This window comes from Tachyglossus aculeatus, chromosome 3 (assembly GCF_015852505.1).
Source record: "Tachyglossus aculeatus isolate mTacAcu1 chromosome 3, mTacAcu1.pri, whole genome shotgun sequence".
NCBI lineage: Eukaryota > Metazoa > Chordata > Mammalia > Monotremata > Tachyglossidae > Tachyglossus > Tachyglossus aculeatus.
The window spans coordinates 40745741-40760567 of record NC_052068.1 but is presented as its reverse complement, the minus strand read 5'-3'; the positions used below and the strand labels follow the sequence as shown (position 1 = coordinate 40760567).

The 14827-nt window shown below is 39.5% G+C and overlaps 1 protein-coding gene and 1 non-coding gene across 3 annotated transcripts in view; both read right to left on the bottom strand.

Moving 5' to 3' along the window:
- The window catches only part of PRKG1 (protein kinase cGMP-dependent 1), a 1213342-nt gene that overhangs the window by 510308 nt on the left and 688207 nt on the right, over positions 1 to 14827 (bottom strand). The window lies entirely within an intron of this gene.
- Positions 5126 to 5263, bottom strand: LOC119926116. The gene has a single exon (XR_005450024.1). It is a non-coding gene; the product is annotated as a small nucleolar RNA SNORA7 (small nucleolar RNA).

The window sequence follows — 14827 nt, the reverse complement described above, 5'->3', positions numbered from 1 at the left end:
GAAACAGAGAACTCAATCAGCTCTCTTTCCCCTACCTATCCTCACTCTTCTCTCTCACTATGATACAAATCCCATTCTCCATTCCTCTAAACTCAACCTACTCACTGAACCGCACTCATCTGTTTCACAGTCAACCTTACTTATGTTGCTCATGTCCTCTGTCCTGATAGGAACTCCCTCCTCCTTCATATCCAACAGACCACCACTCTTCCCCTCTTCAAAGCCCTACAAAAAATCCTATGTTTTCCAGAAAGCTTTCCCTGACTAATATCTCATCTTCCCATCCTATTTTCCCTCTGTTCTGTGCCATCTTTGCCTGGAGGCACAGTACCCCCTAAAGGCACTTTAAGCATTTTGGTATTTATCTTACATCCCCACCCTAAAGCACTTATGTATTTAACCTTATATTCAGTTGCATTCTCTACAATTTATTTATTTTAATGTGCATCTCCCTCACTAGATTGTTAGCTTCTTGAGGGCAGAGATAGTGTTTACTTACCCTAATGAGCTGTCTCAAGTGCTTAGTATTGTGTTCTGTGCCCAGTAACAAATCAACAAATGTCATTGATTGATTGAGAAAAGTGGATAAGGAGGAGAGGAAAGAGTGCATTAAAGCCAATGGCTGGGGTTCTGCTGGATGGGGAAATTCCTGCTGTTGTTACTCTTCTTGTTGTTCTGTTTTGTTTCAAACCATTATCCCCCAACCTATTAAATCACTGGAAAAATAGTTGCGAATGCTATGTTTTGTAAACACAGTGATTTCAGAAATCGAAAGTTTACATTTTAGTTAGGATGCATGATGCATGCCTGTCATGCTTCAATAAATTATACTGAGTATTTAACTCACCATTGTTAATATGACTAAATGCAATTTAATTCCTTGCTAATGATCCAACTCAAAAATCCATATTCAGTCCTCTGTATTTACTTGCTCAAATTTAGCAGTTATGCAACATTTGATTTTTCTCTTGATTGGAATTTACTATTGAATTACAAAGGTATTCAAGGAATACCCAACAGATTTTGAATTATTTTTATTTTTGTATTCCTGACCATTAACTCAAAAATACATATTATTTTAATGCCCAAAACTCCAAAACTATTCCAACTTCAATGAACACTGCACAATAATACAATATAATGTGGTATGTTATTGTTTGGTTATCCACTGAAAGTGAAGGCATGAATTAAGAAAAGGGATATCAAAAGAGAGGTTAATTAGCTGTGTAAATCTCAGAATCTCATAATTTATAATATAAATTCTTAATGGTATGTTTAATATTTTAGGGAGAGCAAACTAAAAGGTATATGCATCATCAAGATGGGGCTTTTTGGCATCAGAATTGCAATACAGTTAGTATTTAAAAGAACTTACAAAGAAAGGCAATATCACTTGTATTAGTTTCTATCTGGTTTGTCTGGAATGGTATATTTTAATAAAGCTAAGGTATTTTCTTTCCTTCATTCTACAACGCTTAATTATCAGTCATTAGTATTATTGAATATATAAGCACTGGACTGCTGATTGATAGTTAAACCATGTAGGACAAAGGAACGAAAATGCCCAAAATATATATAAAATAAAGACATATAGAAATACAGACAAACTGGAGTGGAAGGGCACGGGTGAATACAAAAGAGTATGAAGACCTCAAGGATTTTATAGTCTAGTTATGTAAGACATCTCAAGAAAGCATTTTGAGAGCTATAAATTAGTTACTACTTCATTCTACGATGTCAGACGTGAAAAGGTATGCCCTTCCACACCAACCACAAGAAAAGGATCTGTCCAGGTTTATCAGTAGAGACCTGTTTTATAAAGGCTTGGGTAGAGAAAAAAATGCAAGAAGCCTGGCGTTTTGCTCCACAGCCTAGGGTACAGGCCTCATACCGCTAAGCCGTTTTTTCCCTTCTAATTTAAAAGAAATGAGATGGAATTTTTGTTCAAGAAAATACGTTCTGATCTGTTTAACCTGTAATTATATGTCTTCTGTGGTTCTCACAAGATCTCTGCCAATTTCTGCCTCAGGGCTCCAACCACAAAGAACTTCCACTAGTCCTGAGGGAGCCCGCCTTGCCTTCTGGATTGACCTTGTAAGAGAAGTTAAATCAGCCTTCAGAAGCAATCACAAGCGTGAACCAGGAACGCTATGTGGACTTACGGGAAGAAAATGCTCTAAGGCCATAATCGTCTTGTTGTTCGGATAAGGCCATGTCATTTGCCAATTTTTAAACAACAGTTATACTGCCAAAAAACTCAATCATTTCATTACATTCTCATTTGATCACCTTCCAAAAGAAAAAAACAGAAAACAGCACACACAGAATATCACAGCTCTGGTTTTTAAGGAATATTCTGTAGCATTTGCCTGAAAACCAAGATGGGTCCCAGGTAAATATACGTATTGACATGCTGGCCAGAAGATTCCAGCGACACGTGTTCAAATGGTTTTTAAATTTCATCCAGTTTGGCAAAAATTAAAAAGGCGTGCATTCAGTTATTTTTATCTATTTTTCCCAGTATTTATTTTAAATATTTACTTGTTAAATCAGGCCAAGGCCCTTTGATTATAGGTGAACAGATTTTAAATAATTTGAAATATTTTCCTCTAGGATTTTCCGGGATAGATCAGGAACAAATGTAGCAAATACAAGCCAGGTATTAAAAATGAGGAGTAGGAAAGAGGTCATATAACTACTGCCTTCTCATTTTAGATGAACACTTTGCCAAAGAGAAAAACTCAAGGGGCTTAAAAGAAGTCAATGAATTTGCAGTTTCTGCTAAAATTTGCCACCTGTATTACAGGTAAGTCCATGGAAGACTAACATCAACATCCAGAAATGCTGCGGATGAAGCTGGCTACATTCTAAATCTAGATATGTGCAGGAACTCCCCCCTCTCCACAGCAAGAGTAACACTGAAATTAGATGTCATGTAGAATTCCCTACTGTGCCTTTCTTCATTATACTTAAATGTGCTTGTTCAGTTCCAAATTTTCCATCATCTCTAGATTTGCCAATAAGTCCAACAAAATGGTCGCTGTAGATTGCAAACTTCTGGAGAGTGGGTCCATGGCTTGCCTTCCCAAAAGGTTGACCATAGTCCTTGACTTGCCATGGGTTTCCAAAAAATTATGTGGTCACAGATACTAATTTGGAATTGACAATTTTGTTAGTATGTTTGGCTTTGTCTCCCCCTTTTAGACTGTGAGCCCACTGTTGGGTAGGGACTGTCTCTATATGTTGCCAATTTGTACTTCCCAAGCGCTTAGTACAGTGCTCAGCACACAGTAAGTGCTCAATAAATATGATTGATGATGATTGATGATGATTCCGTGCCCTAACACCTAAACCTCAAGCTTTTGATTTATTGTACTACCCCGAGTACTTACTATCTGCAGACAGTAAGTGCTCAATTAATACAATTGACTGATTGATGATTGATTGATTGATTGGAGATTAGTATTCAGAGACTACTCTAGTGGTCATGGGGGCAAAAAATGTTGACCTCCAATTTTCCAGCAATAACAAGACATTGAGAAGCAGCATGGCCTAGTGGATAGAACTCAGGCCTAGAGTCAGAAGGACTTGGGTTCTAATCCTCACTCTTCCCCTGGTCTGCTGTGTGACCTTAAATAAACCACTTTCCTTCTCTGTGCCTCAGTTACCTAATCTAGAAAATGGGAATTAAGGCTGTTAGCCCTATGTGGGACAGGAACTGTGTCCAACCTGATTAGCTTTTGTCTATTCCAGCTTTTATTATAGTATATTATAGTACGTATTAAGTGCTTAAAAAAAAGTACCATAAAAAAAGAAATAAGAAGATAAGTGAAGGAGGGAGCATACAGATTAATGCAAGTTGGAAGTAAAATTGGAGGGAATCAAGTGATGTAGGTAGGAATGATGGAGTTGTCGGCATCAATTTAGAATCCATCTCACAAGTTTATGTCACCTAATTCATTCATTCATTCAATCGTATTTATTGAGCACTTACTGTGTGCAGAGCACTGTACTAAGCGCTTGGGAAGTACAAGATGGCCACATACAGAGATGGCCCCTACCCAACAGTGGGCTCACAGTCTAGAAGGGGGAGAACAGTCTAGAAGGGGGAGATACTGTTTTCCTCCGGTGTTATCCAAGAGTTTCGTTAAAATATTTGGTTTTGTTAGAAAATAAAAAAGGAAGTGAAGCAGCTTGGCTCAGTGGAAGAAGCCCGGGCTTGGGAGTCAGAGGTTGTGGGTTCTAATCCCGGCTCTGCCACTTGTCTGCTGTGTGACTTTGGGCAAGTCACTTAACTTCTGGGGGCCTCAAGTACCTCATCTGTAAAATGGGAATTAAGACTGTGAGCCCCATGTGGGACAACCTGATTACCTTGTATCCCTGCCAGTGCTTAGAACAGTGCTTGGCACATAGTAAGTGCTTAAATAATGCCATTATGATTATTATTATCAAGTGAAACTCTTTTTTAGAATTGAAATCATTTTCAGTACAGTGATCTCCAAATTAAATCACAGAAAATAGATGAAACTGGACAGCTGTTTTACATTTTAAAACCTAGAATTATTTGAACAGTGCAATGACAGAGACTAAAAAAATCAGACATTAATAATACATAAACACAATGCATGATGAACTTGGCTGCTATGAAAATAAAAGAACATTTTAAAATCTCTAATATGACTTTTCATAGCTTTAAACTTTTTTCAAATCAATTCATAAAATGACTTAGATGCTAGCTCTTTGCAAATTAATCTTTCAGAAAGATTTTGATGGTCAATAATGAATGGCTGCTTCCACAACCAAGTATACTTGGATTTTGAGGCATGTAGATACTAAAGGATTAAAGTTGCTTACTATTTTGAAAAAAATTACTGTGCATAAAAACAAATGGTTTGTTCCATCTTGTATTATGTTGACAAGTTGTCTCCGAGCCATAGTGACTCCATGGACACAACTCTCCCAGAACGCCCCACCTCCATCTGCAATCATTCTGGTAGTGTATCCATAAAGTTTTCTTGGTAAAAATACAGAAGTGGTTTGGCATTGGCTTCTTCCACACAATAAACTGGAGTCTCCACCCTCGACTCTCTCCCATGCTGCTGCTGCCCAGCACAGGTGAGTTTTGATTTGTAGCAGATTGCCTTCCTCTCGCTAGTCACTGCCCAAGCTAGGAATGGAATGGGTAGGCCTCTACTTGACTCTCCCTCCCATAGCCAAGACTGGTAGTGTACTGGAAACTCTCCAGGTGTGATCCTGAGAGGTGATCCATAGATTCTAATGAGAGTTTAAAATGAGTTTATCTACCAAAAGTTTCAAAAAGTTGATTCCCAACATCATCAACATGAATATTGTTTACTTTCTGTCTACCTAGCTAACAAAATGAGTCACCCTGGACAATCTAAAAACATTTTGGTGCAGCAAAGTTATTGAATGCAGCCGCTGGCGCAAAAAAAGTAGAACTGACAAGGCTCGGGCGTCATTGCCTTTTAACTCAAAGATGCCAGGGGCCTTCTCTGTGATGCTTACTCCTACTTCAGAGATTATTTTTCCTCATTCTAAAATTCCTTTATGTTAGTAACATAAAAGTTTTTTTTACAAGAACTTCTAAAACTGGTATTTTGGGGGTAGATATTCCAGATACGTCCAAAAAATATTTTTCAAAAATGAGAGGCCATGGTAAACAAGGACATCAGTCTGAACCATAGCACTCTAGTAATTATTCTGTCCATGCATACCCCAAATATCAATGCACTGAAATCCTTGTGGTTGTTTCATCTTTTCCATAAATGACAAATGAAATAGTGCATGAATGTTGAAGACACATACACACTTTAAATTGCCCTAGCAATTCATTCTGGTTAATACATCCAGACTAATTTCACTGTTTTTCACCTTCAAATTAAAAACAAGACCCTTCACCTGACAAATAAGGAATGATCTCTCAGCCTGTCTGTCTCACAAGTGTCTGTATGCCAGGAAGGGAACAGAGAAAGGTCATCATTCAATTTGACCAATATGAACTGGATCTAAAGAAAACCTATAATGCATATTTGCATTCTTTAATCTGTTTTGCCCATCGTGTGCCAACACCTGTCAATCTTATATTTTTATTATGGTTATTCGCGGAGGGTAGTGGTTGAACCTTCATTATCATAGCTTAGCATAGTAAATGTTGTGACTTTACATGTCCTATTATATAGAATCAGGGAGGATAATATTATCTGTTGCTTACCTACCTTACAAAGTTATTTAAAAAGGTCTATGGGTTTAGGAATTAACATAAATGTGTTAATAAATCTCTTAGTAATTATATCCTGTGATCACATAAGGCTTTCTAATTTCCTATTAGGCTTGTAAGAACATATCACCATGCCTACCTAATTTCATTAGGGAGCTGAAAATACCTCCATGACTTAGGTGCTTCAAACATATATTAATGTGACAGAGTGTAAACCTTTTTCAGGTGTGTTGAGGGGATAGAAGTGGAACAGATGATGAGAGTGAATCAGAGTGCTTTTCATGACAGTAACAATAATATTTACTAAGCACTTACTATGTGCACAGCACTGTATTAAGCACTTGGGAGAGTATAACAATGTAACAGAGTCGGTAGACACATTCCCTGCCCTTAGTGAGCTTATATTTTAGAGTTACCTCAGGTTTGTTCCTCCTGCCCCAACTAAAGATGTCCAAAATGTCTTTGTGCATACTCTCTACCTGCCACCCGACTTCTTGCCGACACATTATGTTAGTGTCTGTTTTTTGCTCGCTCCACTCTCAAGTGTGGCAGAAAAGGGTAGGCTCTCAAGCTTTGTACAGGATGAGAAAAATCAATTTCCTCTCTCAAAACTCAGAACTAATAGTGTAGAAAATCACCATTTACTCCTTGTTAATGAGGCCTTAATGGATTATCTATAAATAAGATGTCCACCTGGTTTAGATAGCAGTACTGCATTAAATCACAAACATGATGTTGGCTCTTGCTTGAAGGATTCTAGCAAGCTAACACAGGCAGTGAGCACACTTCTCTTTACAGTGGTCATAGAAAATGCTTTCTAAGAAAGAAATGCATTAAGAAATAAAGCCAGCTAAGCTTCTGACATAAGAGCAGATTGTCATTCTTCCCCTTTCTCTTCCTGTTACCTCCTGCTTTCTGATCACCCACTGGGGTAGCTTCCCTATTCTATTATTTCTCCTCCGCAAGCAACATAGAAGATGTTCAGTGACTCTGAAAGTTGAAAATTCCTTTGGATTTTCCCCTACACCTGTCTCTTCAGAGAGGTCTAATAAGGAAGGACATTGCAGTCAAATACTGCTGGTATTACCAAAAAAAAAATTTTTAACATGACTATAAAACAATCAGACTACTCATGTATAACATGTATCTTATTTGGACTGCCAATTCATAGCTCTATAACAGACTGAATGGAACTTTTATTTGAAATGAAAGATGAATCTCCACTCTACTTAATCTTGTACTCAATATGGCCAGAATATAGAACTGTGTCAATTAGGAATTAGGGAGAGGAGTAGCTTCAGAGTGAAAGATGAAGAGATAAATTTTAGAAAGGTTGAGTTTGAGATGCTGACAGGACATTCAAGTGGAGATGTTCCAGAAGCTAAAGGGGATAGATTCAGGATTGCAGGGCAGGTGAGAGTTGAAGCCATTCATTCAATCGTATTTCAATCATATTTACTGAGTGCTTACTGAGTGCAAAGCACTGTACTAAGCACTTGGGAGAGTACAACACAACAGCATAAGACACATTTCCTGCCCATAATGAGCTTACAGTCTATAGGGGGAGACAGACATTAATATAAATGAATAAATTATATATAATAGTATGTATTATAAATTATATATATATATGTGTGTGTGTTCTGTGGGGCTGGGAAGGGTGGTGAATAAAGGGAGCAAGTCAGGGTGATGCAGAAGGGAGTGGGAAAAGAGGACCTAGTCAGGGAAGGCATCTTGGAGGAGATGTGTCTCCTATGAGGCACTGAAGGTGGGGAGATTAATTGTCCTATGAAAAGGGAGGGTGTTTCAAGCCAGATGCAGGACATGGGTGAGAGGTGAGTGGTGAGATAGATGAGATCAAGGTAGAATGAGTAAGTTGGCATTAGAGGACTGAATATACCAGCTGGGTTGTAATAGGAGAGTTGCCAGGTAAGGAAGGAGGTGGCAAGGTGAATGAGTGCTTTAAAGCCAATGGAAAGAAGTTTTTGTTTAATGTGAAGGTGCTGGGTAAACCACTGGAGGTTTTTGAGGAGTGGGGAAACATGGGCTGAACATTTTTCTCGAAAAATTATCTGGGCAGCAAAGTATGAACTGGAGTGGGAAGAGACGGGAGGCAGGAGGTCAGCAATGAGGCTGACACAGTAATCAAGGCAGGGTAGGATAAGTGGATTAACATAGTAGTAGTTGGAGAGGAAAGGATGGATTTTAGCGATGTGAAAGCTGAACCTTCAGGAATGAGTGACAGACTGAATTTGCAACTGAATGAGAGGAGTCAAAGACTCATTCAATTGTATTTATTGAGCACTTACTGTGTACAGAGCACTGTACTAAGAGCTTATCAATGTTATGGGCTTATGGGACAGGAAAGATGGTGGTGCTGTCCTACACTGGAAAAGTCAGGGGAAGGAGAGGGTCATGGTAGGAAAATAAGGAGTTCTGTTTTCAACATGTTAAGTTTGAGCTGATGGCAGGACATCCCCATAGAGATGTCTTGAAGGCAGGAGGAAATGTGAGATGGCACAGAAGGAAAGAGATCAGGGCTGGAGATGTAGATTTGGGAATCATCCACATAGAGGTAGTAGTTGAAGCCATGGGAGTGAATGAATTCTCCAAAATAGAGGATATAGATTGAGAATAGAAGGGGACCCCAGACTGAACCTCGAGTTAGGGGGTGGGGGCAGAGGAGGTGCCTGTGAAAGAGACTGACCATATGAAAGTGACCATATGAAACCTCCAAGAGAGTGGAAGTGATGAGAGGCCTTAGATAAAATTTTGAGGGACACCCACAGTAAGAGAATTAGACATAGGGTGACATGGTAAACTGAGAAGTAGTGTGTCCTAATGGATAAAGCATGTACCTGAGAGTCAGAAGGCTGTGTGACCTTGGGCAAATCACTTAACTTATCTGTGCCTCAGTTGCCTCATCTGTAAAGTGAGGATTAAGACTGTGAGCCTCTTGTGGGACATGGACTATATCCAACTTAATTGTCTTGTATCTACCCCAGCACTAATACAGTTGCTGGCACATAGTAAGCATATTTGTTAAGTGCTTAAAAAAATCTACTAAATGAAGTCAGGAGCTACAGTTCCCCTGCCTAGCTTTTAAATTTTCCCAAGAAAGTAATCAGATACAGGTATTTTTCTTCAGAAGTCACCATTTTAAAAATCTGCTTTCCCACCCCATGGGATGTAAGATAAAATAAAATAATCAATGGTCTACCCAGGTTAGTCTTCTTTTTCAATAGGAACAACAGGATGTTGGGAGGAACTGTGTCCTTTTGGACATCAATTTTAATGTTCAGAATTTATCACCAAACATCCCAATCTTGTCCCTCTAGATCTCTCTCTTTCCATTTACCTCCTTGATTTTCTCTTGAATTTGCTGATTTTTTCCACTTGAACAACTTCCTGAGGTAATTCCTTAGATGCATCTCCCTCCTGCTGAGTGAAGAGCCATTGCCTTTTGTTTGTTTTGAATCCAGCACCTTCACACCTTAATAGGGGCTCTTTTTCTGTGATTGTGAGGTTTAGTCAATATTCTACATTCAACTTGCCTACCCCCTACATGAGTGTTTAATGGTTCAATCATGCCCCCTGCTCAGCTTTAATCTTTTCAGTATGCCCAGGTTGCCTTTTTCAATCTGTCCTCATTTGGAAGTCTCTCCATTCCTTCGATCAGTCTGGTCACCTTCTCCAGCCCTATTATGATCCTTCCTTAAGTCAGTCAGTCAATCAACTGTATTTATTGAGCACTTACTGTTTCTAGAGCCCTGTACTGAGCACTTGGGAGAATGCAATATAACAATAAACAGACACATTCCTTGCCCACAATGACCTTATGTCTAGTAATAATAACAATGGTATTTGTTAAGTGGTTACTATGTGCCAAGCGCTGTTCTAAGCACTGGGGTAGATAGAAGGGAATCAGGTTGCCCCACGTGGGGCTCATAGTCCTAGTCCCCATTTTACAGATGAGGTAACTGAGGCACAGAGAAGTTAAGTGATTTGCCCAAGGTCACATAACAGACAAGTGGCTGAACTGGGATTAGAACCCATGTCCTCTTACTCCCAAGCCTGTGCTCTTTCCTCTAAACCACGCTGCTTCATACAAGCAAATCAGGTAGGACACAGTCTCCGTCGTAATGTGGGGATCATGGTCTTAATCCCAGGTTACAAATGAGGTAAATGAAGCACAGTAAAGTGACATGCCCAAGGTCACACAACAGACAAGTGGATGAGGTGCATTTGGAACCCATGCCCTTCTGTCTCCCAGACCTGTGCTCTATTCACTATGCCATGCTTCTAGTCTAGAGGCATGAATACGATTGATAAATACGATTGATGATGATGATGATGATAGAGGCAATGCCTGAAACAACATACAGTATATCAGGTGTGGGCAAGGCACATTTTTATATTGTAGCCGAACTAGGGCCTGTTGCTTTGTTTTCCAGACATTTCTTGGCAATAACTGATATATTTCCTGGATTGTGATTAGGACCTCAAGGCTCACCATTATATAGTTGCAAATTGGTCATCTTTCTCTACATGCTGCAGTTCATATTTGCTCAGTCCACTCATCAGTTTTTGGAGATCTTCCTTCCCGCAGTTGATCCTAATCTTTCTAGACTAATGCTGTTTCAGAAGCATGGAGTGTCAACTGAAAACCTGGAGTTTCCCTGCACACCCCCTCATCCCGATTATTCAGCTCTTTCATCCTTTTACTTTTATACTGTTTCTCAGTTTATCCTTATGTTTCCTCCTGCTTCCAGTATGTGTAAGTACTATTTTTCTGTCTGTCCACAGCATTAGACTGTAAATACCTGTAGGGCAGTGACCTTAAATCTTGCTTCTGTTCTTGCTTCCCCCTTTTAGACTGTGAGCCCACTGTTGGGTAGGGACTGTCTCTATATGTTGCCAACTTGTACTTCCCAAGCACTTAGTACAGTGCTCTGCACACAGTAAGCACTCAAGAAATGCGATTGATTGACTGATTCTGTTCTACTCTTCTTAACACTTAGAACAGTGTTTCACATCCAGTAAACTTTCAATAAATACCATTGATGAGCAAGACTTTTTGTAGAAAATCATTCCTACTACTGATCCCTGTGAGACTTCACTATTTACCCATCTCATCTTCAAAATTTACCTTTTATCTCTACTTTTGTTTTCTGTCTTTCAGTCAAGACTACCCATGGACAAAAAATTCCCACGACTAGATGTTTTTGTTCAATCTTTTGATTTGGAACCCTTTGGATAACCTTTGGAGGACTTTGGATAATCTAAGTCTATTTTATCCATTGATTCCCCTTTAACCACATGCTTGCAGAGCCTGTCAGAGAACTCCTACAGATAAGTAAAGCAAGATTTTCCCTTTTTGAAACTGTGTCCCCCCACAACAGATTGGCTTTTTCTAAGTACTCCTGGACTGTAAATTTAAAGAAACTAAACCATTCTTTTTTTCCTACTTCTCTCGCTTGAAATTGTGCATCTTCATAAGACCTAGCTATATGCAAGTTTGATTTAGAATATGAATTGCAATCAATTTCAAAGAGTACCAAAGGGATTAATGCATTATTGTAGTTCATTCAGAAGTTTTTCAGCCACCGGCCTGAATGAAAGTTGAAAATCCTCTCTCCATAGTTTTCTAATGGCCTTAAAGCTTGTTTTTTCTTGCTTGAGCTAAACTGAGAGTTAATACCCTATTCAGTTGGTGTTTCTAAATATAAAATATGGGATTTCTGAATTGCTCTGAAGAGAACAATATTAGTCCCCAAGTGGGTGGTCAGAGGCATCTACAATCTAAATGACAATTATAGGATCATAATTATCAGAACTCAAACTGTTGTCAGTCCACCAAGATCCATCAACCAGGTTCACTCGTGGTGGAGTCTAGTACTGATGTATTTATAGTGCTTTGTTTCAATTTCATCGACACGGCTAAAGAGACCTTTACTGAAATCCCTTCAATCAAGTCTACTGCTACAAACCAGACCCATGAGAGGCTCAGATGCCATTCCTAATTGTGCTAGATTTGGGGAGATTATCTCTGCTCTCTCCCCAGATACCAATCTAACAGCTCACCTGGATGATAATCATGTACACATATGCATTACAGCCTGCATGGTCTTAGAGAAGCTCAAAGGTACTACGAGATCTGAGTCTACAAGACAAAGATAGGTTTTAGCCCTGAGCTAAACTTTGTCAGTCTCAAATAGTTCCCCATTTGAACAAAGTCTATCCCACCTACATTTAAGGTATTTGTGGGGTGGTATGGAAGGATGGGACTCAGAGAAAAGAAGATCACAGCACCATTGAGTCAGAAGTACTTGATGCTGAATGTGAACTGTCTGGGCAATTTTCTTTGGGGTGGCTAATGTAGGACATATACCCAAGTCCTCTTTTATGGGGGTAAAAGTAAAAAACAAAGTGTGTTTTTGGGGTATCAGATCAGAAAGTGCAGAGGGAGAAGGGAGAGCCCCATCGGTAGAGGAAAGGCATTATGACCTTTAATAGCCAGCACTTTTGAACCCCTCCACCTTCTACTCCCATTACCACCATCACTACAGCTATTCACAATGGGAACTGGGACAAAGATGAAGAAAGCCAGTGTGTGGGCTATGTTGACACTCAATAATCCCATCCCTAAAGAAGGCAAATAATGTGTCAGAAGAAGGCAAATCCAGCCAGGCAAATTAGTATTGGCTTAAATCGTAGCCACTTAAAACCCTGCCACGAGTAATTTAGTTCTATTTTTTACCCAAAATTGATTACTTTGTAGTATACATAATTGCTTTGAAAGCACAAAGCAGAATTTCATGTTTACAAAAGAGATGCACCTTGTGAGGTGAAAGCTCCTGGAGACAATTCATCCATTCACTACTCGAGAGCTAAAACGCAGCTAAGGTTAAACTAACTGCCTGAGGATGGTGATTAAAGGCTGAAAATTTTCACTTCAGTAAATTGAATATGTTAAAAATAATAATGCCACAACTAAATTGCACTGCATGCCAAACTAGTTTCATAATAAATGAATTTTCATTCAATGAGAAGCAGATGACATGACAGAGAATGTGGGCAATAGATTACTTGGGAATGATATACTTTTGCCTTTCTGGGCTTCAGAATCTTTAAACCTAAAAATATTATTTCATGCTTCAGTCACTCCTGAAGTGCCAGGGAACTTAATTCTTTGACCTTCCGAGATCAGGAAGTAGGTTATAGGGTTGATAGTAGAGATGAACAACCAATCCACTATGAGGGGGCCTCAGTGGAAATGATATGTCACTTTTCTTCATTAGACAGTACCTGAAGTGGCCGGTGTTGTTTGAAGCAGGAGACTGCAACAGTGTTTCCTGTCGTTGGGAGCACACTTAAAGCCGACTAGATCACAGAAGTATTTCCTTTGGCAAAATCTTCACAGATATTTTGGCCCATATTCCCAGGCTGTATCCAAACCCTGATCTACTATCTTGAAGCTTTAGGGCCAGCAGTGGCTGGTCATAGGGAATTCATGTGAGAGAGCATCATGGGGAAAATAAATTCAAGCACATATCCTGTTGATAATGGACTACCCCTTGCATGAAAGAAGTAGCATGGCTCAATGGAAAGAACCCGGGCTTGGGAGTCAGAAGTCATGGGTTTGAATCCTGGCTCCGCCACTTATCAGCTGGGTGACCTTGGGCAAGCCACTAAGCCACTTAACTTCTCTGGGCCTCAGTTACCTCATCTATAAAATGGGGATGAAGGCTGCCAGCCCGACGTGGGACAACCTGATCACTTTGTATCCCCCCAGTGCTTAGAACAGTGCTCAGCACATAGCAAGTGCTTAACAAATACTACTGTTATTATTGTTATTATTATTATTATTATTATCCTAACTGAAAGTCCTAGGCAAGTAGGTGGGCCAAGATACTGGTTGTTCATTGCCTGGTGAGGGACCATAAATTTCTGGTGACAGATGCCTTTGTTGCCATGAAGCAGTATGGCCTAGTGAAAAGAGCACAGGGGACAGAAGGACCTGGGTTCCAATCCTGACTGCCATTTTGCTGTGTGATCTTGGGCAAGTTACTTAACGTCTCTATGCTTCAGCTACCTCATCTGTAAAATGGGGATTAAGAGTGTGAGCCCCATGTAGGACAGGGACTGTGAACAACCAATTTGCTTGTTCACACCAGCACTTAGAACGGTGCCTGGCAAGTAGTAAATGTTTAAGAAATTCAATTAGTATTATTATGATTATCATTGTCTGGGCAGGCCTAATTAGGAAGGTGCTGGCTTACCTTGAAAATTTTCTGCCTCACCAGATCAAACTTGGCCCATCATTCATTCATTCAATCATATTTATTGAGCGCTTACTGTGTGCAGAGCTCTGTACTAAGCACTTGGGAAGTAGAAGGTGGCAACATATAAAGACGGTCCCTACCCAACTAAAAGGGGCAGACAGACAACAAAACAAAACATGCGGACAGGTGTCAAGACATCAGAATAAATAGAAATAAAGCTAGATGCACATCATTAACAAAATAAATAGAATAGTAAATATGTACAAGTAAAATGAATAGAGTAATACATCTGTACAAACATATG